This window comes from Pseudorca crassidens, chromosome 7 (assembly GCF_039906515.1).
Source record: "Pseudorca crassidens isolate mPseCra1 chromosome 7, mPseCra1.hap1, whole genome shotgun sequence".
Taxonomy (NCBI): Eukaryota; Metazoa; Chordata; class Mammalia; order Artiodactyla; family Delphinidae; genus Pseudorca; species Pseudorca crassidens.
In genome coordinates this window covers 72,665,188-72,692,803 of record NC_090302.1, presented here as the reverse complement: position 1 = coordinate 72,692,803, position 27,616 = coordinate 72,665,188, and the positions used below count along the sequence as shown (strand labels likewise).

At 36.9% G+C, this 27,616-nt stretch overlaps 1 pseudogene; it reads left to right on the top strand.

The window, feature by feature from the left end:
- Positions 1 to 210: 210 nt before the first annotated feature.
- Positions 211 to 25,954, top strand: LOC137228364 (elongation factor 2-like; annotated as a pseudogene).
- Positions 25,955 to 27,616: the final 1,662 nt, after the last annotated feature.

Genomic DNA, 27,616 nt, shown 5'->3' with positions numbered 1-27,616 from the left:
TGGAAATTACATCATAAACTGATAGAAGCAGAAAATAGGATCATTACAAGGACACACAAAGCCAGCTTCATGAGGGTGGCAGCCAGCAGAGAATTTCTGGAATTTAGCAGCCAAAGTAAGGCCTGAAGTACATATAGGAGCTATCCAGTTGGAAAATAAACAACAAATTCTCTCAGAAAAGTGCATGCACAGTTTTGAAGGTAAGGTAATATGATACATTCGGGCAACTGCCAAATAGTTCATAGCAGAGTACGTTATGGAGAGATGTGCAAACTAGAAGGGCCAGATTTTAAATCGTGCAGTCATGTTAAGAATGTGGATTATATCTTAATAAGAAGCACCAAGAAGATTTTAACCGTGAAGACTCTAAATCAGGTTTGTATTTCAGTAAGTTCACTCAGCCTTCCAGTTGAGAAAGAATCAAATTTAGAGAGAATCAAGACTAGCACTAGGGAATCTGATCAGTTAGGAAGCCAATCAAATAATTCAGGTGACATGATGAAGGGTGTGGCTTGGATAATGAATAGGAAAATGTAATAAAGTGGTTGAAACTGAGCAAGAGGTTAAAGAGGTAGCACAGAAGGGACTTGGTGATGTTTTGGATTTGAGTGTAAAAACAGGGCAAGGTGATGGTTTTAGATAAAAACTTAAGAGGAAGAAGAGGTTAGAGAAAATATTTTGGATATTTTGACTTTTCAGTGACCAAGCAGACATCCAAATCAGGTATCATATCAGTAGCGGGATGTGTGGATCTAGATTGAAGTTCAGGAGGGAGAACAAGCTGCAGATACAGGTTTGGGAAACATTAACCTATAGACAGTAATGGAAGTCATGGAAGTTAACAATATTGCCCAGTTTTAGTTTGTAAATGATATATGATAGAAACAAAACAAACCAAGGAAGAGGACCCTCAAAATAATTAAGAAGGAGTAGCCAGAGAGGGAAGAAAATTCAAGAATGTGGTAGAAAGGAAGCCAAGGAAAGTTTATCAAGGACAGAGTGTTCAGTTGTGCCATGTACTGCTGGAAGGTCAAATGAAAAGACACTGAGGAGTCTCTGTTTGCTTAGTCTAACACATAACACTCTCTCTCTTCTCATACCTTGAAATCTATACCTATGCCCTTTCTAGTCAGAAAAATTTGTTGTTGTTGTTTTTAACTTCAAGTGGATTATTTGCATGCTTCCTCTTCCTTAGTAGCGGTCTTACTTTCTACCAATTAAAATTGGTTTTTAGTAATGCCTATTCTACAACCAACTTAAAAGGAGTGATCATGGGCTTAGGCACTAAGTAATTATTTCTCCAAAAAAATGTACATTTGTCATCAGTTAGACATGCCAAGCCATGCTGAAATCCTGATGTGACTTTATAAATATAAGCTCTATGAGGGCATGGAATGAATTTAGCTTCTCCATCTTTGTAATAAACATTATGACTGGCACAAATTAGACACTCAAAATACATTTTTGAGTGAATGAATGGATGGATTAATGAATAGAGTACCTGAGGCAAAAGCTAAAATTATCTGATATTTCCATTATACAGTTTGCAAAATGGAGATGATGGATTCTGGGGAAAGAATCAACTAAAATGCAAAAATAAATATTAACTGATCTGGGAAAAACTGAAGTATAGTTTCACACTAATTAGCAGAAATAAAAATCCTCTGTCCAACCCTTAGATGCATTCATGCATATATTATCCAACAAAAGTATTTAGCTCACTAAACTCTATTAAGGATTATTAGAAAATACAAGAGAGCCAAAAATAACTTAACAAGTGACTAACGTGACAACAAACAAAATCAGCATCGACAAGGGCAAAACAGTGCCATGTGAAAGCAACAATATAAATTACTCATTCATGATAATATATTATGAATTAATGGTAAGCCCTCAGTAAATCATTTTTAGTCACTTTCTTTAAAGCACTGGTTACTAACCACCACAGTATCATCCCACTCTCCTTTTCTCCTCTACAAAACATTAGAGATAATAACTCTAGTGCTATGATTACAGTCATTGTACTTCTTCAGTTTCCTGTTTCTTTTACAGCATATTCAATTAAGTGATCTGCGTTAATGCATATTCTGAGTAGACAAGACTACTGCTCCAATCTATAACAGAAAATAAAACTTGGAACTAAAAGGTACCTGCCCGTACCCACCACCCAGGTCCCTCAACCCAAAACAACCTTACATAAGCAATTGCAAGCATCTTGGAGCGGTCTCTAGGACAAAAATAAAACAATGCCAAAGGTGAGAGGGTAGCTAGGGATGGAAGAGATACAACCCTTTCTGCCACAAGCACCAAAGGAGTCAACCAGAATACTTTAAACAATAAGTAAAATTATCTCCCTCAACACAAATCCAAAGGCACCCAGGACTTCTATTTTCCTACTCTGCCATCCCACTGGATTATTGCCTTCATCCTTTGACTTCCCTACTCATGTTGAAAGACAGTTGCCACAATTTCAGAGATCTCATGTAGATAAAATACAGCTTACGGGAAATTTCTCTCTTCTACTTCTCCTTCTCCCTTTTTGGGAGATAAACATTTCCCAGAAGCCCTCCAAAAGACTTTTCCTCAAGTTTCATTATTCAAGGGTAGGTCACACGTCCATACCCTAAGTGCATTCTAAACTCAAGCTCTGCCAACAAGGACAGAGGGAGATAAGTGGTAACCAACAACGTCACTCTCTTCTTCTGGATAGATTGCTCACACTTGGCATTTTCTCTTCTCCCTCTCATTTCTCCCACTCGACTTTTCTAAGCTGACTTGTCTTTTATACAAACCTGACTAAAGGTAGTATTTTGTCTCATGTTGAGTTTCTATATTAATAGTACTGCAATTTCCCTGTGTAAAATATTTTGTCTTTTGGATATTTAGATTGATTGTGATTGATTACGCTTACAAATAACATATGAAAGTAAGAAGGCTTAATTGCACAAGCAAGAGAAAAGCTATTCTTGTACATACTAAACTGATTTCTTCTGTTGGCTAAATGGACCATGAGTATTTTCAGTGGTTTTAATAATATTTTATTTACAAAGTTCTGAATTTTGGGTAAAAGAAAGTAAAAAGCTTAATATGTCCAGAGTGTATAAAATCAAAAATCTTATCTATAGTCTTGCTACTTTAAATTAATGACAAAAAGAACTACTCTACATTTTTGGTACGTTAGCATTGCTCTCTACACTAAATACTGAAGACTCCCTCATGTCTGTTCTTAAAAAGGATCCAGTCTACAAAGCAGAGAGGTTTTGTAAAACAAAAAGCAAAAGAATGTCAGAGGTACTCTAAAATCATATAATTTTTAAACTTGGAAGTGACTACTAGTCTAAACCCCTTGTTTCACAGATAAGAAAATGGAAACTCTGAGATATGAAACCCAGGATCACTCAATAACTAGGAAACAGAGCTGAGATTTTAAGTTGTCTAACTGAAATTTCTACTTTTGTCCTACTTCAGATTTGCCCTTTACACTAACACTTAAGTAAATTCTCAAATTTCAATCTAAAAACTAAATGCAGATAGATTAAGGCAATTTGGTTAACTGAAAGTTAATCAGAATATCCTTTCTGTTTCAATTTTAACTACCAAATCTTCCTAAAATATATTTGTTTCCTTCCTTGCCTTATTGAAAAGATTCAACTGAATACTACTTAATGAATTCTGGATTATTTTTGATCTGGAAGATCTTGATACCTTCATAAAATGGTTCTGTGACTAGATTTTGAGTTTATAAAGTTAAGCTAGATTTTTTATTATTGCCCCAGATCATTTCTTGGACAATGCTAAGCTGATCAGTTTTATGTTCATGTAGTTATTTTGCTTCTAAAAGAAAGATATGAGCTCTTTTCTTTAGATGTCCATCTTTGTGTTAAATAAGATGTCAAGCACAGAAAATAATTCTGATTGGGATTTTTAATGTATTTTTATTTTGATTTTGCCATGGTTCTAATATCGTCCAGTTTGAGGAAGTGACAGATCAATGATGAATGATTTGAAGATATGAAAGATTGAGTCACTGTTCTAATTCTCTGACCTGATGATCCAAGACCAGCATCAATAAAGGGCATCAGGAAGCCTCCCAAGGGTTTACTGAGGGGAGGAAAAGAGCTTTCCTCTTCTTTTGCACATAAAAGCACATAGCCCTTCTGCTCTGCCTTCCTCAAAATGAAGCCAGTTGTGGGAACATTTCAGCATTCTTCTAGAAGTGGAACAATTATTCTTGCACACATGCCCATCATTTCCTGTGCTTCTTAGTGAACCAGTTGTGGAAATACCTAGGCTGGTAGCTTCAAGGGATGCAGATTCAGAAATAACTTCTCTTCCCTAACTCCACTCATAGTTAAGGAGAGTCAGGTTGGGTAGGACAGGATAAAATAGTATATAGAGCAGGGCAGAATATAAGACTTGATAAACTGTGAAGAATTCCAAAACTATGCTCTCCAAAAACTGTGCAAACTTTTCTGTGCAAAAGAAGAGGAAAGCACTTTTCCTCCCCTCAATAAACCCTTGGGAGGCTTCCTGGTGCCCTTTATTAATGCTGGTCTTGGATCATCAGGTCAGAGAATTAGAACACTGACTAAATCTTTCATATCGTCAAATCATTCATCATTGATCTGCCACTTCTTCAAACTGGATGATATCAGAACGATGGGAAAATATTTTCTCAAAATATATAATTTAGTCAATAAATAGTATTTAAAATAAGCATGAATACACTTATTTTAAATACTGATTCCTTATTAAAATTTTGCCCTCCATGCTTTCACTATGGGACTTACCTATAGAAAAGACAGACTTAAAATTAAGTCCTCTTCTTATTTTACTTACAAAACATAAATAAGGTATAAGATGCATCTGTTTCAGATTAATTACAGTATAAGATGAATACTGTTTTAGAAACAATTTAGCATATCTCAGCAAAATGAAAATGAAAAATAATGGTATCATCATTTCCAAACTATAGGTAATGTGACTAAGTACCAATGTGGCTGAATCATCATCATCAACTTAGATGACTAAACACCTACTGAGCCCTTGATATCATTCAAGATATCATGCGTTCCACAAACTATGACTTCACTTTTAAGATACTGCCTCAAATAAACTCAATAGGATTCATTGACATAGAACTTCCATTAGCTCTGAATATTTTTAGAAGTTTTGTTCTACTTCATAAAAGTTCTAATTTCCCATTTCTAAAAGCATGTGTTAACTCAGTAGTTTGCTCTGTGCATACTGGTACATATATTTATATATATTTTATAGCTATACCTCTATATGTATATATTTCTGTCCCATATTTGCTGGACATTTCCTAAGACATGACTGATTTTTAGATGTACATCAATAACAGCCATGGTAAAAAAATATATATATATATGTGTGTGTGTGTGTATACACACACACACACACACACACACACAATCTCCAATCTTAAGATCCTTTTAAAACTTTCCTTTTAACATCCTTTAAAATACCTTTTTAAGTGAATCTTAGGAAAAGAACATATGGTACAGGTTTATGCCTTCCCACCCTACCTCCATGCTTGCAACAATTTATTTCTGAAACAATGGTGGAAGAGAGTAGTAATCTATAAATGAGTCTCATTTAAAAACTTTAAGTAATAAATCAGTCCCTAAAAAGGAACAATTTCTTCTCTCATAATAGATATCAATAACTATCAAATCCAAGACTGATAATATGCTTTTATCACCAACTTGAGGAGTGACATCAGCAAGATGTTGGAATAAGAGGTTCCAGCCCTTACCACCATGTAGCAACACTGATTTTGGCAACCTCCTTCAGACAAGCATATCTTCTTAAATAATTGGTCTTGGGAAAACTGGATATCCACTTGTGAAAGAATAAAACTGGACCCTTATCTTACACCACACACAGAATCAAATCAAAATAAAGGCTTAAATTTTGGACCTGAAGCTGTAAAGCTCCTAGAAGAAAAGATACGGGAAAATTCCTTGACACTGATCTGGGCAACAATTTTTTAGATATGACACCAAAAGCCTAGGCAACAAAAGGAAAAACAAACAAGTGGGATTACATCAAACTAAGTATCTTTTATGCAGCAAAGAAATTCATGAACAAAATGGAAAAGCATGCTACACAATGGTAGAAAATATATTTATACATCAACTGATACATGCATATGGCAAACCATATAGCTGATAAGAGGTTAATATCCAAAATACATAAGGAACTCATACAACTCAATAGTGAAAATAAAATAAAAATTAAAAATAACCTGATTAAAAAATGGGCAAAGGGACTTGAACAGACATTTTTCCAACAAGCGCCATGAAAAAGTACTCAACATCACTAATCATCACAGAAATGCAAATCAAAACCACAATGAGGGCTTCCCTGGTGGCGCAGTGGTTGAGAGTCTGCCTGCCGATGCAGGGGACACGGGTTCATGCCCCGGTCCGGGAAGATCCCACATGCCACGGAGCGGCTGGGCCCGTGAGCCATGGCCACTGAGCCTGCGCGTCTGGAGTCTGTGCTCCGCAACGGGAGAGGCCACAACAGTGAGAGGTCCGCGTACCGCAAAAAAAACCCCCCAAAAAACCAAAATGAGATATCCTCTCTAACATGAGGATGTCTATCATTTAAAAAGAAAAAAAAGAACAAATCTTGGTGAGGAGGAGGAGAAAAGAGAACCCTGGTATACCAATACATGTTGGTAGGAATATAAATTGGTATAGCCATTACAGAAAATTGTACGGAGGGTCCCAAAAAAATTAAAAATAAAACTACATTATTAACTAGCAATCCCACTTCTGGATACTCATCCAAAGGAATTGTAATCAGTACCTCAAAGGGATATCTGCATTCCCATGTTCACTGAAGTATGATTTACAGTATTCAGCATTATCCACAGCCAAGATATGGCAACAACCTAAATGTCCATCATTGGATAAGTAGATAAAAATATGTGGTATACACCTACAATGGAATATCAGTCAACCTTTAAAAAGAAGAAAATCTTGCATTTGTGGCAACAGGTATGGTCATTATGCTAACTGAAATAAGCCATACACAGAAAGACAAATACGCGTGATTTCACTTATATGTGGACTCTAAGCAGTCACTCACAGAAGTAGAAATTAGAATGGTAGTTGCTAGGGTTTGGGGGGAGAGGAAAATGAAGAGCTGATTCTTAAAGGATACAAAGTTTCAGTTATGTAAAATAAAGACTTTCTGGAAGTTCTACAATACAGCATCATCTCTAGAGCTAACAATACTGTATCATACACTTAAAATTTGCTAAGAGTGTAGATCTTATATTAAGTGATTTTATATTATTCACACACACACACACACAGACACACACACAGAGTAATAAAAGAGGCAGGAGGAAACTTTGGTTTGATGTTGATAGTTTCCCAGGTTTACACTTATCCCCAAACTCATCATTTATACGTTAAATATCTAAAGCTTTTTATCTGTTAATCATACCTCAAAAATGGTTTAAAAATAAAAATGAAATAAAATAGGTTAGCACTTTAAAAGATATGAAAACAAAAAACAATTTGATGGAATAATAAGATTTGGGGGCCAATGTTACGTGCAGCTCAGGGGTGGTTTCCTATCTTTGTACTTGCTCTGAATTGACAGCTCATGAGTAGGAGTCCTCATTACTCTTTTACTGCTTAAGTTGGAGGTTAGAGAAACAGAAAAAAATCTCAGAAGCAGTGAAGTTTTATTTGTTCTTCCAGTAATATTTCCTGATGCATTTTCCCCCTCAGGAGGGAAAGTTATCCATCTTCTCCATTCAATCTAATTTGGCCATGCTTTCATTTGTTTCAAGCCATTTCCTCAAACATATTTCCTCTGTGTTGTCTTGATCTAACAAGATAGCACAAGAGAGTATTTTAATCATTGACATGGACCTGGTAGGGTGTCCCCTATATGTAAATACCTGTAGCTTGCTCAGAGGGTTTCCATCTTTAATATTCTATTTTATCCCAGAAATGTTTTTGTGGTATTAGAGGTAAAATTAAATTCCAAAACCAAGAAGGCCAAACATTTCCATTTTCAGAAGAAACTCAGCTATGACCAGCTCAGTGACTTTTACAAGGCTAATTCAACAAATTCCTGGAACCACACCTTTCTCACCAACTCACAGTTTATTTCGGGACACTACATCATTTAGGGATTTTTAACTGCAAAAAACAAAACCCAGCCCTGGCTAACTTAAATAAACAAATGAGTTTATTGGAAGAATATGGCATAGCTGGCAGAAACAAAGCAACAAAGGAAGAGCCAAAGGACTAGGTAAATAAAGGGAAGAAACAAAAGTAGTGCCAGTGACTGGGTAATAGAACCTTATAACAGTATCTCTTCAGATGCTTGCCTGGTGATGAAAGATCCCCATCAGATTTAGTCTTTGCACTTGTGTTCAAGTTTATAATTCCAGGGATCCATTTCTTGAAATTTGCTTTTAAAAATGTGTGGGGCACATCTTTTTACAATTGGCATCACAACTGTATCTCACAATAAAGATGTTAGGACCAAATGAAGAAAACAGGTGCTCATACCAGAAGAAGGAGGAATGTATGCTGCTTCAGTTAAAAGAACATTTGTCTAAATCAAGCATAACAATTCATCTCACACCACCTCCATAGAGTACTCAAGATAGTTATTACTAAAGTTAAGGGTAAGGACACTGAGGGGAAAGGAGTTAAGAAATAGAAAATCAGGAATAAAACAGAGTTATGGCAATTTTCATTTTGATGTGATTCTCAGCAAAAACTGGTGCTTCCGTATATTATAATACTGCTTTGTACACATTGTGAGTGCAATTCAGATTCTTAGCATAAGAACTAGAACAACAAATGGAACTACCATACGACCCAGCAATCCCACTACTGAGCATATACCCTGAAAAAAACATAATTCAAAAAGCGTCATGTACCACAATGTTCATTGCACCCCTATTTTCAATAGTCAGGACAAGGAAGCAACCTAAGTATCCATCGACAGATGAATGGATAAAGAAGATGTGGCACATATATACAGTGGAATATTACTCAGCCATAAAAAGAAACAAAATTGAGTTATTTGTAGTGAGGTGGATGGACCTAGAGTCTGTCATACAGAGTAAAGTAAGTCAGAAAGAGAAAAACAAATACTGTATGCTAACACAAATATATGGAATCTAAAAAAAAAAAAAGAAAAGAAAGAAATGGTTCGGAAGAACCTGGGGCAGGACAGGAATAAAGATGCAGATGTAGAGAATGGACTTGAGGACACGGGGAGGGGGAAGGGTAAGCTGGGACGAAGTGACAGAGTGGCATGGACATATATACACTACCAAATGTAAAATAGATAGCTAGTGGGAATCAGCCGCATAGCACAGGGAGATCAGCTCGGTGCTTTGTGACCACCTAGAGGGGTGGGATAGGGAGGGTGGGAGGGAGACGCAAGAGGGAGGAGGTATGGGGATATATGTATATGTATAGCTGATTCACTTTGTTATAAAGTAGAAACTAACACACCATTGTAAAGCAATTATACTCCAATAAAGATGTTAAAAAAACCAAAAAAGAACTAGAACAACAGTGAGAAGCTTCATTATTCCAGGAAAGTCTACCTTAATGAAATGTCTGTTTTAGCATATGTTACTGTTAAATGTATAAAATTGATTCAAATAATCATAATTAATAGAGATTTAGACTAATTTTCTCATCTGATGGTTAAATGTGGCCCAGAAATGATGTTTAATGCAGTATTACTAACAAACAGTTGTGAGCACCCTGCCAATAATAATTTTCAAAAACAGCTAAAACATTGGAAGAATTGCATATGCCAGGTATTCCTTAATCACTTTGTGTATTAACCCATTATCATTCACAAGTCCACGATGTAGGACCCATCAGTAGCACCACTTAATGGATGAAGGAGCTGGAACACCACAAAGTAGATGCTATTATCCTCACAGTTTTACAGACAAGGAAATTAAGATCACACAGCCAATAACTGAAAAGAGACAGATATGATATGATAATAATGATGTTCAGTCTAACAAATGTTTAAACAGCCTGTATAACATATTTTCTTTCTCAATCAAAATCACTCCAGAAATCTTATTAAGACTTACTTTTCTTAGTCAGCTATTTCTTGGGTTACAAGAGTAACTAAACTTCAGCCAGTTCCCTTTGGAAATTATCCCAAATCACAAATCAGCAAGTCTGAGCTAATGAAACATTACTGCATTTGCAACCATCACTTAAAGCACCAACAGCACCAGAACAGATATAAGAATGGGTCACAGATAGCAATACTGTCAACGGATGTCATAAAACAGTTCAGAGAAAGGATATTATTGCCTAGAAAGGTTTTTTCCAGTTTACATAACAGAATTTATTTAAATACCACTGAGTCATCTCTTTAAAAGGGGGTTTCATCTGAGTCATCGCAGCTAACAAATCACAACATGCCTAACAAAACTCAGAAGCAAGTCTAAGGGTAATTGTGTGCCCTCCTGAAAACCTGGGTGCAAGTGGGGCTGAAAAAGTAGCAGTGAACTGTCATTTACTGGAACTGATAGTGTTTGATTTTTTAAAAATCAGTTTTTTGGCAAAAGTTCAGGAAATAAAATTGTACAAAATGTAGTTGCATAATATCTGGTTTTTAAAGTAACAGAGAAAGCTGTACAACTTAATGACCCTCAGGCTATGCTTCTTAGAATAATACCCTCTTAGTAGGATCTTCACGGCCAATAGTTTCAGGTTTCAACACATTAGCCAGTGCATAAAGTACGGAATACCAATTATTTACCATGGTACTGGTGTCACTGGCAAAGTAAAGGACATGATTACTTTCCACAAACAGCTCATCCTAATCATCAAAAGTTTTCCAATATGTAACTGGGTAGGCTGAATTTCACTTAGTATGACTAGTGAATAAATGTCCAGCATTTCCTTGAGAAGTACCCATAAAACATCTCTCACATAGGCTTCTCCGAATTTAACCTAATTTTCTTTTTGTATTTAAGACCACTAGCCAGTATTAAGTGAGACAGATGAAGGACACCAATAAATAATATAGAATATTTGTTTTGGGGGGGAACAAATTATTTTCTTACCAACAATCAGTCCCTGAAAATCTCTAAGTAGGAACTACCACATGTTTAAAAATATACATCATTAAAGCAATGAGGATTATTAAAATCAGTCATATTGTAACACAGCATTTTTTTCTGATAATTCTAGCAAACTTGAAAATGAGAATGATGTTCACTGCCAAAAGGTACTTGTCCTTTATAACTGTAAATATTTCAGTGTAAAATAAGTTGTACAGTTTCTGTGAGTGCCAAAAACCTAGACCCTGCCTTTTCTTTTTTTTTAATTGTCTTCAAGCCCTCACTCTAGTCCTTGAGTGTAAATAGGTTTTAAAAATTATTTGTTGAATAAATGAATAAAGGTAGAAATAACACAATAGATAGACACAACTGATTATGCAAAGTTAAAATACTTAAACATTGCAAAACTGTTATGCTTGGGTCAGCATCTAGTGCAGAGATGGGATGATTGTTTCTTAATTCCCACCCACTCCTCAATAAGAGATTTCTGAATGGCTAAGGAACCTGGACGTGTTAGTGGAATATTTCATTATAATGGCCGAGTAATATTGTCTTTTTTCTCCCCAAATCAAAATACATAATAGGAAATAGCAAGTTTTAAGTCCATGTTATGGAGAAAGAGTCAGGGCGGTACACATCCATCTTTTCTTATTTACCTGCAAATAAGAGTTGGACAACTGAGACTTCTAAATCAGCAGTTTCCAGTGTTCCATGGACCCTTGGGGGGCTGTCAGGTTAAACGGCATCTGGGCTTCTCACCATTACCATCCCCTCCATCAAATTTCAACAAGAAAAAAAATGTGGTTTTCATATTTTATACATAACAATCTAAATAAAATGATCTTTGGAACAAAAAATGGGGTACTAAACATTGGAGATCACTTATCTAAATGAGTTCTGTTTCCTTTAAGGTAGTGAAATTGAACAATTATACATTTATTGCAGTGTTACAGCCATTCAAAACATTTTGGACACTTCTCTGGAAAGTGCCTTTAGACAAGACGGTCCAAACCTTTTAGCTTCTTCTTTGATGGAAAATATTCAACTCTTAAATGCTGACAGTCTTACAAAGCAGGCAATTTATTCAGACCAGTTCTGATGTTCAAGGTAAGAGTTTAAGCTGGATAATTAATATCATGTTTGATCAAATGTGACTATAAAGCAATGAGATGTTCAGTTCCCATGTGGATGAGGGCCAGAGAGGTGCTGGAAGATGGAAAGGGTGTCATTCAGCATTGCTCATATATTTATGCAGATGAAAATCCTGGATGGGAGAGTTTAGTTATAACGTTTACAAGAGCAAATTATTCTAAATCTTCTGCTGGCTTAACGTGTATGTGCCTGTGTGTATGAAAGAGAGAGAGAGAGATGAAGAGGGAAGGATGTTCCTATTTCCTTCTAAAGAACCAGAAAGAATTTAGCAAATGTTTGTTAGCTATCCCCTCACTAATTCATACTCTTCCTTGAATGGTCCTTAAAATCCACTGCTTCCTGCCAATGGAATCTTTTAACTTCACTGTATTGTGGTCAAGACCATGACTAATGACTCTCAGATGTAAAAACAAAGTGATTAAAATTTGCTATATGACTTTGCTGCCAATCCCACAGGAATTTTCAACAAATTAAAGGCAATTTTAGTAACAGTAAAGTCAGATACATTAAAGCAGAATTTTAATTATTAATTGAGGTTTATTAATAATGTGCATTATTAGTAGTAGGAGTTCCCATTCTTGAGTCCCTACTCAATGACATGTAATGGGTCACTGCCCCACTCAATCTCCGCAACAAACCCTGCCCACAATCACATGGCTTATAAGTGACTAAGAGACTAAGTGAACGCATTCCACTCACATTCTCCCTTCATTTAGGTCTCTGCTCAAATCTTGCCCTCCTAGCCTCTGACATTCTCTAACCAGGAACAGTGTTGTTTTCATTTACAGCATTTATCTTCTCCTAACAAATCAAACATAGGTTTGTCTCCTCCATTCCCAGACTGTTAGAGCAATATTTTTTTCTATTTTGTTTACTACTGAATTTATAGTTCATTTAACAATTTTTGGCCCATCATAGGTCCCTGATAATGTTCATTAAATAAAAAATAGGTGCATGAAGAATGTTTGATGGATGAAAAAAATGGGCAAACCACACAGATTCCTCTTTCCTTCAATCCCAGGGTTTTTTATTATTTCAAACTGCTTCATAATTTCAAAGACACTACTATATATAAAATAAGGACCTATTGTATAGCACAGGGAACTCTATTCAATACTCTGTAATGACCTATATGAGAAAAGAATCTAAAAAAGAGTGGATATATATATATGTATGTATAACTTCTTCACTTTACTGTACACCTGAAACTAACACATTGTAGATCAACTATACTCCAATAAAAATTATTTTAAAAGACCAAAAAAATGAAAATTAAAAAACAAAAATGGCAATCTCACTCTACCTATCACCTTGAAATCCTTATTCCCCACTCATTGCCCACCCTGTAATAACACAGGGCAGGAAGGCTAGATCTCCGACTAGAGGCTATAGGATAACATCAAGGTTATCAACAATGTCTTGCTGGTATAGAGAGCCAGAACAAGGATTGGAGCAGCCAATGCCCCCTTAAAGTCCTCCTCACATTTCCTAGGACTGGTGAATTAGAAAAGAAGGTTGCTATCTGAGGACAAGAGCTAAGGCTGAGTACAGAGATTAGAAAGCACTCTATGACAAAGGAAAAAAGGTAGTGGTGGGCATAAGCCCGAAACTCACTAGTATTGTCAATTTAACCCACCCAACAGATAGCAGGCCAGCCACCTGTTGTTTCCTTTCTTTTCAGGAAATAAAGATTGCCATAGAGAGAAAAATTAAGAGACATTTAAGGAACAGGAGAACTATCTTAGAAGACAACAAAGAGAAAAATTTAGTGGAGGAAAATGAACTAAAGGGAAGGGACAGACAGAGACTGAAAACAAGTTTAAAAAGATAGAATATACTCAAACAGAAAAAGGAACATATTTGCAACAGGTGGCAAGACAATCAGATATTACTAAAATAGAAATATTGGACATGAAAGATAAGATTTGTGAAATAAATAATCCTGTGAAGTAGCAGAATGAATACATTCAAAATTGCATTACTTAACTGGAAGACTGGGTCACAAAACTCTCCCAAAAGGCATGAGAAAAAGACAGAGAAATAGGAGGGGAAAAAATGAGAAAAAAAGACAAGAATATTGTAGAACAGAAATAGAGGTGTCAAAGTCCAGTGGGTTGGAAAACCAAAAGAGAAAATAAAGACTGCAGGCAAGGGATAAAATAGTGATAAAAAATTATAACCAAGAACCTTTCCAAAACTAAAAAAGGCTTTATATTAAGCTTCAGTTTGATAGCATTCTATAGCAGAGACAAATCTCTGTTTGTACCAAATTGTTTCACTGACCTCCTGGGCACACAAGAAGGATACATTTTCCTTCTGTCCCCTTGTATCTAGGTGGAGCTAAATGACTAATTCCGGATCAAAGGAGCCAGGGTACAAATGACCATGTTGAACAATTACCTGCCAAACAGTTAGCTGGACTGTGGTGAGAGTGAAAAACATACCTTTACTGATTTTTAAATGCCTAGATTTTGGAGTTGTTTTTTATAGCTGTTAGCCTAGTCTGACTCAGAGTCATAGTGTACTGGGATACAGAATCAAAAATCACACCTAGACACAAAGAAAATGCCAAAATCAGATCATGAACAAAGGAATTTTGAAAAAGTCATAGTAACATATCTCTTCAATAGCACAATATGCAAATATTGAAGGAAAATAAAATTGAACCATCATTTTAATATTTATCTGAGTTAATAAATACATATATTAGTACAATAAGGTTTCAACATAAAAAATTCTCAGAAATTTTTATCATACATGTATCCTCTTTGAAAGTTTTTTTTTTTTTTTTTTTGGTGGTACGCGGGCCTCTCACTGTTGTGGCCTCTCCCATTGCAGAGCACAGGCTCTGGACGCGCAGGCCCAGCGGCCATGGCTCACGGGCCCAGCCGCTCCGCGGCATGTGGGATCTTCCTGGACCGGGGCACGCACCCGTGTCCCCTGCATCGGCAGGCAGACTCTCAACCCCTGTGCCACCAGGGAAGCCCCACAAGTTTTTTTTTTTAAAGATATAATCCCACAAGAATAAAAACAAATAGAAAAAAAAAGTTATATTGCAAATAAAAATAATTTACATTGTAACTAAAAAAGGGATGACAGTACAATCCTAAAACTCCTTTCAATATCAACATGGGCAAAGGAATTCCTTTGGGTGAAATAACAGCTATGGTAGAGAAAAACATAATTACAGGTCTCAAAAATAACAGGTAACTTTCTGGCTGGGAGAGATATTTGTTTTAGTTAATGGTAGAAAAATTTAAAAACCAGAAGCATGGTAAATAAAATTCATCAAAAATTACAGAAACAAGTCATAGCAAAACTGAAATTACAGTAAATAAGCTAAACAAACAATAGAAGATGAAGATTCTCAGTTTGAGTTTTTAAAAAACATAAACAAATCAACTCTGGAAAGACATGGATGAAACTTAAATGAGCATTCCTAAGTGAAAGAAGTCAATCTGAAAAGGCTACATACTGCATAATTATGACAAATATATGACATTCTGGAAAAGGCAAAACTCACTAATGGAGGGTAAAAAAGATCAGTTATATTTCCAGGGGTTAGACTGGGGAGAGGGATGAATAGGCAGAACACAGGATTTTTAGGGTAGTGAAAATACTCTGGATGATACTATAATGGTGGATACATGTCATTACACATTTGTCCAAACCCATAGACTGTACAACACCAAAAGTGAACTCTAAGGTAAATTAAGGACTTTGGTTGATTATTATGTGTCAATGTAGATTCATTCTTGGTAAAAAAAAAAACAGTACCCTTCTGTTGAGTGATGTTGATTTTGGGGGAGGCTATGCATGTGTAGGGGTAGGGGGTACACAGGAAATCTCTATACCTTCCTCTCAACTTTGCTGTGAACCTAAAACTGCCCTTAACACACACACACACACACACACACACACACACAATGTTCTCCAGAAGTGACACATTTTTTTTAAAAGGGCAAGGGCATAGAATTATTGGGGGAAAAGCAAGATTTAAAAGAATATACATATACCTTTTGAACCAAAAGAATATGAACCAAAAGAAAGCTAGAAATTAATTTTAATATAAGCCAAAATATATAACTTTAGATAAAAGCAAAATCATTTATTCATTCTACTAATATTTATTCAATGTCAAGCACTATTCTAAACAGTGGGGCTAGAGCAAGGGACAAATCAAAATTTTTCTTGCCCTCATGCAGTTTACATTCTAAAAGGATACAAATTAAGGAAAATCACACACTATAAAAGAAAACAGATAAAATACTCATTACCACATGATATCACAAGAAAAGTAAATTGAGATACTAGGAATTATTAACCAAGGTGGCATTTGAGCAGGACCCAGAGGGAGAGAGGTAAACAAACATGAAGCTATCCTAGGGAGTAGGATTCCAGAGAAGAGATGGTAATTACAAAGACCCTGGGATGGAAGAGTGACACATATTCAGCAACATCAAATAGGTCAGTGTGGCTGGAATGCAACTGGCAAGTACAGATGGTTAAGTGAGATTAGAACAACCATATAGGACTTTTTTTTGTCATTACAAGAACTGGGGTTTTAACTGTGAATGAGATGAAAAGACATGAATCTTTTAAGCCAGATGAAAAAAACAGTGTCAAAGCAGATGGGTGTGTTAAGAGGCTACGGCAGTAATCCAAGCCAGAGATGATGGTGGCTTGGACCAGAGGAATAATGGTTGAAGTATAAAGAAGGCATCCAGATTCTGGATATACATGACAATAAAGCCCAGAAGACTGACTGATGGGTAGGTGATAAGATGTGAGAGAATGCTACTATTCGAGGAAAACTCCAAGATTTTTTAGTGCATTTAGTGAAATGAGGGAAGACTAGTCAGGAGTAGGGCGTTTTTGGAGAGAAAGGGTAGCGATCAAAAGTGCACTTTTGGATATGTAAATTTTAAGATACTTACTGAATATCCAAGAGGACACATTAAGGAGACAGTTAGATATAAGGAAGTCCTGTCTGAAGGTTTAAATTTGGAAGTCATCAGGACATAGATGGTGATCTCATCCAGACTGATGGTTTTAAAAACCAAAAGAGTGAGAAGAGAAGATGTTCAAATACTCAGCCTTCTGACACACCAATATTTACAATTCAGGGAGATGCTAAGGAGGCATTCAAGGAAACAGAAGTACAGGCTAGTGGCCAAAAATAATTACATAAAGCAATATTCCATCTCACTATTAAGAGCAATGTAAATTAAAGATAACATTGTGGTATAATTTTACATCCCTAAATAGGTAGAAATAGCACATAAAATAGCATCTTAATTTTGTGAGTATCTATGAAACCTTGTCAATGGGAGTACACATGTGTGCAGACATGTTGCAGTACACATAATCTATTAGTACTTAGTAAAATAGAGCATGCATATAACCTATTACACAGCAATCTGGTCTTTGGGTTATGTACCAGAGAAACACACAGATGCCCAAGGAGGAAGGAAATAATGTGAAGGTATTAATATGTGAAATATGCATAAAATAGAAAGCAATGAAATAATCAAAGGGAATGAACTAGATCTGCATATAGTAACTAATATTTTAGGAATATCTTTTTGAGAGAATGAAGTTTAATCATTATGAAGATTAAACATATACAAGGAACAGTTTTATCCATATTTCACAGATAGACATATATACATATATGGAATAGAAAACTAAAAGAGCATACATTAAATAAATAAGGGATAAGATATACAGAAGAGGGGCTTCCCTGGTGGCACAGTGGTTGGGAGTCTGCCTGCTGATGCGGGGGACGCGGGTTCGTGCCCTGGTCCGGGAGGATCCCACGTGCCGCGGAGCGGCTGGGCCTGTGTGCCATGGCCGCTGAGCCTGCGCGTCCGGAGCCTGTGCTCCGCAGCGGGAGAGGCCACAGCAGTGAGAGGCCCGCGTACCGCAAAAAAAAAAAAAAAAAAAAAGATATACAGAAGAAAGACAAGAGGAATAGGCGTGGTGACAAAATATGAAAGGAAACAATGGTAAAACTGTATAGAGTATTCTTGCCTAGACCAATTATGATTCTGTGACTTGAAATAATCATCTGAAATCTCTTGATCAATTCACTGAATAGAAAAATAAATAAATAAAATTTCAGTATTCAGGCAACATTTACTGTATCTAAAATATAAAGTTTCCTATTTAAAAAAAACAAAAAAAAAAAACTTTAATGGAAAGTCAAATTACATCTAGGAGTCACAGTCATTTAAGAAGTAAATGATAATAAACAGGAAATATATGATGTCTTGAAGTATAACACGAATCAAACTTTTCCTGATCTTTTCTATGCCAAGAACTATAAATAATCATGACACTCAAAGATCAGAATCACTGAAGTGCTCTTCTTTGTGATACAAATTTCCAGATACCTGAAAGATAACTCTCCACATAACAAAATTTTCTGTTTTAATGATAACAGGCATTGGAATACGACTAATACATACTATATTACTCTCTGCTTTCTTAAATAGAGGGCAATGTATGGAATTTAGAACCCATTACTAATTTGCATCTATTAGTCAGTAAGATAATAATAGGTCCATTTACCACTGCTCAGTACAACTCTTCCTCCGTCCCACTGATGTGATGATCATTTTTCAATCACCAATGCCGTGGTCACTCTGCTACCATTTATACTATTGGCCAGACACTTATCTTCTTTCTACTATTCTTCCTTCCATTTTCTTTCTACTTTTCTTCTAAATTTCTTCCCCTTTTGAACCCTAGTTCCTATAACACCTTTTCATTCTCTAAATTTTCTCTTATAGTCCCATACTTTTGTTTCAAGTGAGTGATTTCACAGCCAGCAATAGTCAATTTGGTCAGGAAACCAATCAGGTTTTTCTGGGAGTGGTTATCAGGTTTCAGTCTTCCCGAAAAGGGAAGCAACCATACAGAACACCAGAATTGGAATTAGAAAAGAAATGGTCACTTCAGTTCTGTAACTTAATAGCTAGATAAAATTAATCAAATTGATTAACTTCTTTAATGTTTCATTTTTCTTCATGTTTAAAAAAGGGATTAATAATAACACATATCCCATAAGGCTATTTTTAAGACTGAGTCAAATACATGTAAGACAGTTATCTCAGTGCCTAGTTCATAAAATGTCTAATATTCCCAATAATTTTAATACTTAACTTCAAACATAAACTACCAACTATGCTGTTTTTTTATGGATTCTATAATGCTTTAAGTTTCTAAAACAGCCACAAAACTTCCAACCAATAAACTGAGATGTTCTAGGTAAATGAAATGTTGGATTTTAGCCCTAAACTTTGAAATCCTTTATATCTTTTAATTAGAAAATGTATAATTACCTTAAACCATCTTTCAAATCTTCTAAAATATATCCACCAACATGAATATGATATTGCAAAAATGAATAAGTAAAATAAAATGCTATACTACTCAGATTTCATTACAGTGACCACTACATAGTTTCAAAAGACTATATAGTTTTTAAATAGTATAGTTTAGGAGGCTAAAAAGCTTTATTTCAGTGAAATGCATGTATGTCTTCCAGTTTATACACCCAGAACTATTTTTAATCTTAGAATGATACCTTCTACATAACACTTGAGAAAAAAATGAAATTATAAAACATAGATCTAATCTCAACAAATCAAAGACAGGGTCTGAGAAGGAATTTGTGGTGATTTACAAAGTTGGGAACTGGGCAATCTCCAACTTAAACTGTGGCTCAATTAAAGTTTATTTCCCCTCTATATAATATTTAGGATTAAACAGAGGAGAAATCATGGTATGACTTTTACCAGACTTGATGCCATTATACTGTTTGGGAGAAGAAATTAAAATTAATTAAAATATTCATGAAAACTTCCAGACCTCTGAAATTCAAAATATCCTTTTCCAACATTTAACTTCATAAGCAGACAGTGCTTGTCCCAAAGTTCTTGTCTGTGTGCCAAGAGAACAAAGGTCATAGATGTAACAGCAGAGAGAATACTGAAACAAGATAAAGATGGATAGTACAGTGTGCTGAACACAGAGTCTCATAAACTGGGATATTCTTGCTTTCAATTTTGAGGAAACATACCCTAATTAAATCCCAACACATTACTGATCATTTAAGTGGAAGAAACACATTTTATAGGGCCTGTCTTAGCTCTGGTTTCCCCCAAAAAAGCAGATCTACCACAAAGGTTTATGTGTGAGCAATTTATTTGGGAATGTGATCACAAGTAACAAGAGTGAGGGAAAGGGGGAATGAAACAGGGAAGAAAAGAAAGAGAGACGATACAAGTATATAGTTGTTCACTACTATGGAAAACAACTCCACCCCTCAATGGTCATCTGAGAAGATGAAGAAGTGTGCCTAGGAGCCACCTGTCCAGTGGCAGGGGTGGGGGAAAGGATGCATTTATCTATCTGCTTCTACCCCTCCTACTTCTAGGTTGTGCACGCATGAGTACAAAGGAGTTCCCATAGGTCTCCAATGATGTGGTATCAGAGAAGATCTGCACCAGGAAGTTAGAGACACTCAGTTCAGGTCACAGGCTCTGAGATATCCTGGCAAGGTGCTATTAGGTTCACCTGCATGAAGACGTTAAAAGCCTACAAACGGATTGCTACAGCAGTGGTTGGAATGGAAAGTATGGCCAGAGGATTTAAAATGATGCATGAAAGGCATTCATATTAATCATCTTCCATAGAGGAAATACATGACTTTCCCATAAGAGAATTACTTTTTCAATCTGTCAAGTCAGAAAGAGTGTTATGTTTGGAGAGTTCTGTAACTGAGGAGGTTGTCTGGGGGTCGGGGGTGCATGTTAAGACATAATCCTTAGCTCTTGGAATTTTAGCATTACCATTTTGGGAGAACATCAGTAAAATAAATTTAGTTCCCTAGTCTTTAACTCAATAAAAGAAAACTTTAAGCAACTTTATTAAACCAACCTCCAGCCTGAGTAGGTCCCACATGTTAATTTATTAAATGGCATTGCATTTTCATTGAAACTCTCTTTTGTGCTCTTAATTTAAATCAACATACTTGATATTGAACAGTCTATGTCAATTTCATTTCTGAGTCACCCAGCAGCTTGAGCAAAGTAATAACCAACCCCTACCAAGAGGAAAAGTTAAATAAATAAAAAGAAAGAAAAACAAAACCAAATAGTAATCCCAAATTCCTGTTTCATAATTAATATAAAAAATGTTAATCTGCTCTCAAGTGTAAATAACACCAACAGCTTATGAAATCAGTTCAGCTCTCCAAGAAAAATAATAGTGATCCTATTTATTATGTTTCATGATATCTTCTAAAAATCTAAAGGAATCCTAACTAAACATTTCTCCTCTCTCTCTCCCTCTCAGTAAAAAGACAAAGACTGTTTCAATGGAAAGAATGCATATATTCATATTAGCTTAAAAAGCAAATTGAATTCAGTAAAATAATAGTTACTATCATTATTACTGGTAATTGATAGCATTTACTGGCATACTTCTCATGAAAATTCAGCAAATATTATGTATTTCCAATCCAAAAATATGGCCACAAATCCTTTAACTCTTCTCTCACGTACAGAGAAGGTTTATTTTCCCTCCCCTGGAATTTGTGCTGCCTTGTGTCTACTTTAACCAATAGAGAACAGTGGAAGTAGCATATGCCAGATCCAGGCCTACCATTTAAAAGGACTGTCAGTTTCTGCCTTGAGTATGAGAGCCCTGAGCCTCCACATGACAATGAGCCACCACGTGAGATGTTCAACTGCCTTGCTGGAAAGACTACAGGGAAAAGTCCTGAAACTATATGAAGAAAGAGAGGAGTTTAGTTGTCCCCACCAAGATGCCAGGCATGAATGAAGCCATCTTGTATACTACAGATGAAACTAGTCTCCAGTTAAGTATCACTAGGTAGCCCTCATCAATCTAGATGGTGCAAAAGAATGCCCAGCAGAGACTGCTTGAATTCTTGACCCACAGAGTCATGAGAGATAATAAAAATGGTCAGCCAGTAACTGTTGGGATAGTTTGTCATTCAGCAATAGACAGCCAGAACAACCATACAGCCCTTTTCTTCCCATATCTGACTGAACTACAGACCAGCTACTTCAGCATAACATGGCAGAGGGAGTTGTTCCCATTGTTACTGCTGCTATTTTTAATGTGTATGATTTGCCTCCATTCTTCAGATATTCTTATTCAATGGGTCTAGAACAGAGTCTAGAAATACAAGCACATCTTAGTCTAACACGAAAAGGCTTTCTTTGAAGAAATCCCCTCTAAAACAAATATGACAGTTATCTATTCTCTGCTTGAACATTCACTTGATAGGGATATAGCTACCTCACAAAGTAAACCCAGTCTTAATTATGGAAATGTTTTTGCTGAGGGCAGAAGAAAGTGATTCATAGGTTAAATGTCTCTGGAAAACTCCATGGCAGGAGTTCATGAGCCACTTAGGCTCTTCTATTAATCGATTCAACTGTGTCACTTGCTTCTTTTGGTGCAGCTTTGAACTGAGACTTTTGATGAAAAATCATAAAGAATCCATTTGTCTCAGTTCATCTATCTTTGGGCAGAACACTTAAAGCCAAACCTTGTCATAGCCAACTGACCAGCCTAGAATCTGTTGTCCCTAAGGACCCACCCTGGTCCAATCAGCTGTGGCCATGCAATTAGGTCATGTGCTCCAGAACATGACTATTTATGGTGGTAGAGTATAGGGTGAGACAATCTCCAAGAAGGAAATATAAAGAAACCAGCACTGTGAAGTACAGCTAATATATTTTCTTTTCACATACAAGTTTTTCGTATTTGAAAAGTTCTATTAATCACCCATACTTCATCATCTGCTCATCTCTGGTTGTAATCATCAGGGTCCAGTCAGAAGATAAAAACTACACAAGGTATTTTAATAGAATTTAATTAAAAGAATGGTTACCCAGGCATTAGAAAACTGAAAAGGCAAAAGGGAACATTATGGTCTTTGCTGGTACTGATGCCTCAGGAGCTTGAAAGAGAGAACTTATGAGACTAGGACACACACCTCTGACAAGGAGGTGCTCTGAGTATTGCTAAACTAGTGCAGCAACAGAACTAAAACAAGCAGTGATCAATAAATCTCAATAGAACTATTACTTCATTTGTTCAGGCCACTATATTCCTATCACAGATATGGTGACAACCATGCCACTGTAAATTCCTGTTCAGTGAACAATAGGATCTGATTTTTTCATATGAATTGCTACTGACTAGGTTTTATCCAACATTGCTTAGATAGTTGACTCTTTAAGCTCAGGTGTTACATTACAGTTTATCTGCAAAAATGTTCATGCTTAGCCTCGATCATTTTACTGAGGTCTTTTTTGTTTTCATCTCTATCATCCAAAATACTTACTGCTCCCCCAGCTTAATTTAGAGCAGCATCTCAAGTGACCCTTTACAGAAAACCACTTTTCCATATCTAATCTCAAAAATTCTTTACCCTAATAACCTAAGAGAAACTCAAATTCTATCCAGTCAAATGATTCTAAATAACACTACCATCTTGGATAATTAACAAAATTTGTCACTGAGAATAATTTCCTACTAGATAAAGTATTAAAGTGGAACTATTTTTGTTATTGAAGTGACTATGTATTCTTGATTGGTTCTTTGGTTTTAACTGTTCAAAAACTGAGTGCCTATCTGTACTAGACAAGTGATTTGAGTCTCAGTTTATTAATCTGTAAAAAAAAAAAAACACTTCTCACAATTTAGTTATAGAAATATGGCTGAAATATAAGTTTCTAGCAGATATAGAATTTCCTGTTTTGGTTACTTAATACTATGATCATATATTAAGTAATAGCCATTGTAGAAACAAAAATGGCTATGATGTGATTCTTGTCCCCAAAGAATGCAGTCTCATGTAAAATGAAATACTATATTAAGACTGTCCCCTTCTGAGTCATGTTCTCACAAACTCCTCAGAAGTCCTCAATTTTGACATTTTAATTAATACTACCTGTAAAACAGCACTAATCACCTTCCATCACTGGAACAACCATAACAATTTACCTTCCCAGTCATTTTTGGGGTGAGACTGACCAACACTGCTGTCTGATCCACACATCTATGAAATCATTGATGTGACCCTCGGAGATGTCTGTCCAAGACAGACATCTGTCCAAGATCGCAAAATGATCACCACAATACACACCCCCAACCACAGGTCCAGGAAGGAGACCAGGTACCTGAAGCCAATTCAGAAAACAACCGTTTTAATGGGTTGTTATGTGAAGCCTAAGGAGGATGTGACTCACTGAAACATCATCGTGGGCCTGGTGGGCATTCACTGCTTTCTCACGAAGACGGGAACCATCACCTCCTTGGAGCACGTCCACAACATGAAGGTGATGAAATTCCGCATGAGCTGGGTCGGGTTGTCAGGATTGTCCTAGAGGCCAACAACCTGGCCTACCTGCGCAACCAAGCTGGTGGAGATAGGGCTGAAGCACCGGCCAAGTCACACCCCACAGCACCCTGCATCCTCGAGGAGTGGGGACCACGCCCACATTCCATCAAGAAATCCAACAGTGGTCTTGCAAGGTGAGACCATCAGGAAGGAGGCAAACATGCTCTACCTGTCCAAGTTCCCTAACAAGCACAATCGGCTGTACCTGAGGGCGCAGCGCTTCCCAGATGGCCGGGTGGTGGACACTGGCAAGGGTGAGGTGTCTGCCCGCCAGGGCCTCGAGCAGCGGGCCCGCCCCCTGGCCAAGATAAGTACGAGGAGGACATGGCCGAGGCCCGCAAGATGTGGTGCTTTGGGCCCGCCAGCACCGACCCCATCATCCCAAGTCACCAAGGGCGTGCAGTACCTTAACAAGATCAAGGACAGCGAGGTGGCTGGCTTGCAGTGCACCACCAAAGAGGGGGCACCGCGCGAGGGGACTGCGGGCTGCGTTCGCTTCGACGTTCAGATGTGACGCTGCGCGCGGACACCATGCAGAGCGTCACCACTCCTGGCACTGCCTCCATGCCGCTGCTGACCGCCCGCCCCTCTCCCAGAGCCCGGCTCCTAGATCCAGGGCCCGCAACAAGAGGTTGGCGGCATCTACAGAGCCCTGAACAGGAAGCGGGCCACGTCTTAGAAGACTCCCAAGTGGCCATATGTTCGTCATGAAGACACATCAACGAGTCTTTGGCTTCACCGCCAACCCGAGAGCCACGCGGGGAGCTAGGCCTTCCCCCGCCCAGTGCGTGTCTGACCACTGGCAGGCCCTGCCTGCAGACCCCTTCTACAGCCGCAGCCGCGTCTTGGTGGCAATGCGCAAACGCAAAGGTCTGAAGGCCAGCATCCCAGCCCAGGACAACTTCCAGGTCAGAAAGCAAGCGGCCTTCCGCAGCACCGGCGTCCAGCCGGTGACTGACCACAGCCCCGAGCCCCCGTGTTCCCCTCCCGACACCTCGTGTGACTGTGCAGACGCTGTGATGCTCCGCCTGACAGGTTTCTCCAGGCCACTCTGTGCCATCGTTCAGCGTAAACACTTGATGCCGTTTCTTTTGATATTTATTTCAAAACTACAGATACAACAGAAATGCCCTTGCAGCACAGACTTATTTGGCCTGGGGGGAAGAGGAAGTGGGGATGAGACACCCAACACTTTTTTCCATATCTTCAGAGGGAAACTCAAATGTCCCCTCAAATTTTAGAATAACCACATTACAAGGTTTAAAAAAGAGAGTCCCATAGAAATAGGATATAACCTATAGGACACAATGTAGTTTTCCTCATTCTTGTTTGATTTAATGTATTCTTTAGCATGATTATAAATATATCTCTTATCTTTAAGATTATAAGCTTTCTTTTGCTCTCTTCAACAATTTTAGAAACTAATAAGGTATCATCTTCCTAAAAGCTATTTTGGTATCTACTCTTATTTTTTAAAATTCTCCCACTTTGTGGTTTTTAATGATTCAGGTAATTCTTGTGAGCTCATCCTCTAAAACCTTTAAATAAAATGTAAATAATAACTGTGGTTAAAAACAAAAAAAGGGACAAATAGCTAACTACAGAGTTAACTTGAATATGCCAGACTCACAGCTGTTCTTGGCCTCACTAGGGCCTTACTAGCAAAATGTGAGCTCGTAAGTCACGAACCTTAAGCGTAGGAAATACCTAAGGAAACCCGCAGATGACCAGGGAATTTTTTAAATGTGTGCTAAATACTTCTTTACTGCTTGGTTTTGGGGAGGAGTTAGACAAAACAGAATAATAAAAGTAGTCATGGGTAGTACTTTAGCATTTACTTTTTGCCCTATTAACTTAATCTTTTAGTCATCATCAAAATGAAGTGGGAATTTAAAATAGTACAGCCACTTTGGAACACAGTTTGGCACTTTCTCAAAATGTTAAATGGAGTTACCATATCAGTGCAAAATTTCCATAGGAAGCAATTCCACTCCTAGGATTCTACTCAAGAGAAATGAAAACATATGTCCACATAAAAACTGGTACACAAATGTTCACAGAATTATTCATAATAGTTATAAAGTGGAAACAATACAAATGTCCATCAACCGATGAATGTATAAACAAAATGTAGTTTATCTGTACAGTGGAATATTATTTGGCTATAAAAAGGAATGAAGTATTGGTGATGTTACAACAAAGATGAGCCTTGAAAACATTAGGCTAAGTAAAAGAAACCAGTCACAAAAGACCACAAGTTCTATGATTCCATTTATATGAAATTTACATAATAGGCAAATCTGTGTTGAAAGATAGCAGATTAGTGTTTACCTATGGTTGGGGGTGAGGAGAGGAAAGATGGGGGTGATGAGTAGCGACTGCTAATAGCTAGGTGTTTCTTCGGGGTAATGAAAATGTCCTAAAATTAGATTAGAGTCATCCTTGCCCAGTACTATAGATATACTAAAAACCATTCACTTGTGTACTTTAAATGGGTGAACTTTGGGGTATGTATGTAAAATATACATAGGTAAAACTGTTTAAAAAGAAGAAACCTTGTTGCTAACTAAGGTGCCATTCTCATTTACAAATTAGTAAAATGGAGACAAGATAATTATCCAAATTTCAAATTCTAGAATTTGCTAAAACAGACCTCAACCTCTGTGTTCAAGTCTAATGCTACTTCCACTGTATGAGCAGTTCCCTCATAAAGTGGGAACTAAAGCTTATTTACAGAGACTACTTGGATATTGGAAGGGTTTTCAAAACATTACCTGTGAGGAAAAATTAAATGAGTTAAAGATGGTAGAAAGACAATTACAGTAATATTAAGTGATTTGTAGTGATGTTCTGTGGAAGAAAAAGTAGAATTATTTTCGTTTTATTGCCAAAGACAGAAGTAG